The sequence below is a fragment of the Molossus molossus genome, unplaced genomic scaffold (assembly GCF_014108415.1).
Source record: "Molossus molossus isolate mMolMol1 unplaced genomic scaffold, mMolMol1.p scaffold_m16_p_5, whole genome shotgun sequence".
Taxonomy (NCBI): domain Eukaryota; kingdom Metazoa; phylum Chordata; class Mammalia; order Chiroptera; family Molossidae; genus Molossus; species Molossus molossus.
Window position 1 is genome coordinate 90,281,406 of NW_023425388.1, and position 1,824 is coordinate 90,283,229.

Here is a 1,824-nt window from a genome sequence, read left to right on the forward strand (position 1 = left end):
AAACATTAATTTTAAAAGTTCAGACTAAACTATCGATGTTCTTATCATTGTGTATTGCTGAGGCAATCTGCTTAAAATGACCTTTCTTTTTCCCATTTCAAATTTATTTTTTTCACGGGTTTACAATGTAATTATGGGAGAATGTACACATTTTCCCATCACTCCACATGGTGTTATACAACTTGAACCACCCTCCTAATTAAAACACAAATTCACAGTTAACAGTGAGCTTTCCGCTGGTGGGACATATGAACAGAAAGGTTCCAGGTGATGTCAGTGACAGAAGAGCACTAACAGCTTCCTTCAAATTTAGGGAAATTCATTAAAATCTGATTCACACACAGACTTCCTTAATGCTTGCTAACACTTTTTTACCTTTTTCTCTGCAATCAAGTTTATTAGATTAAAACTCATGCATAATTATCAGTTCTCCCCTAACAATTTTTATCGATTGCTTACTTTCAGTCAGCTTTGCTAAACCTTTCTCTTTTTTGCTCTAAAAAAAAAAACTGTCTGCAACCATGTACTTACACACATTTTAAATAGTTACTACAAGATATTTTAAAACTCTAAACAGTTAATACAAGAAAAATATAAAGTAAACTGTTTATTACACTAAAAGCTGTTTATGATAAGATATTTTAAAAAGCAAACATGAAAACCGACTTCCTTATGACTCCAGGGCTCTAGTTGAATTTTTTTTTCTTTAGCTGTTATTAATATTGTTTTCATGTGGTTTCCATTTTACTCTACTCTATGTAATCTTCTATGAGCCAGAAAAAAATGACTAGCAATTATATAAAAACCAGCAATCCCTTGAGATTACTGATGTCTGAGAAACCAGCCAGTTTTTCGCAAGGAATTTACTGTTGCTCAGCTTCCCTCTCTGCGAGGTCAGTAAGCAGGTGCCCGCCCTCCAGCCCTCCATATGACCTTACCCCACACTCCTCCTCCGCAGGAGTGTCTTTAACAGGCCAGGGCTCTGTCTTCTGGGAGCACTAGTGCGAGAGCAGTAGGGTGGCTGACTGTTCTCCCTCTGATCTGGGGGAACCGGCACGTGCTTCACAGAAACCGACTGGAGGGTCTGGATACCCGGGGCCCTGAACACATAAGGTAGGTTTGGAAGTGCATGTGCTGACAGTTCCCCACAGCCTTGCGGACTGAGCACTGGAGCCAAGGGCCTTCCTGAAATGTCCTGTTCTGATTGATTGGGCACTCTCGAGTTAGGGGATCCCAAGTGTGGCTGAACTGGAAGAAGACTGTGGACTCTCAAATGTCAGATGTGGAAACTTGGAGGTGGTACATTTTCGACTTGAATCTCTTGCCTGGTCTCAGGGATTACATTTTCGTTTTCGGATGGCTGGGAACCAACTTTCTGCTGTTGTATCAAACTGCGGTAATACCTAGCAAGTGACTATCCCTGGGCTGGCAGGCCACCGGGCTAGTGGGGGTGATGGGAAGCTGTGGAGATCCGTACAGGTGTTTGGGGCCCTCCGTAGCTGCTGGTGTAATAGAAGCTGGGCTTCTGGGGATGATTAGTGGCGGTTTTTTGTTTTTGTTTTTGTCTGTGTTTTTTCTGGCAGACATCAGTAGGTGAATGAAGAGCAATTAGTCACCACATGGTGCTAGGTCTGATCAGGTCCAGGGAGCAGCTCCAGCCCTGGTCAATGCCCGCTGGCGGCATCCAAGCTGCAGATCCCTTAGTCACCCTCACGCCGAGCCTGAGACAGGGAGCCAATCCCGTCTTTTCTCACTTACCTGCGATTGTTATATTATGGTTCACCTTAAAAGAGAGGAGCAAGCCCTGGCCGGTTTGGCTCAGCG

At 43.5% G+C, this 1,824-nt stretch overlaps 1 pseudogene; it reads right to left on the reverse strand.

The window, feature by feature from the left end:
* Positions 1–934: 934 nt before the first annotated feature.
* On the reverse strand, positions 935–1,529 carry LOC118617005 (annotated as a pseudogene).
* Between the last annotated feature and the right edge of the window lie 295 nt (positions 1,530–1,824).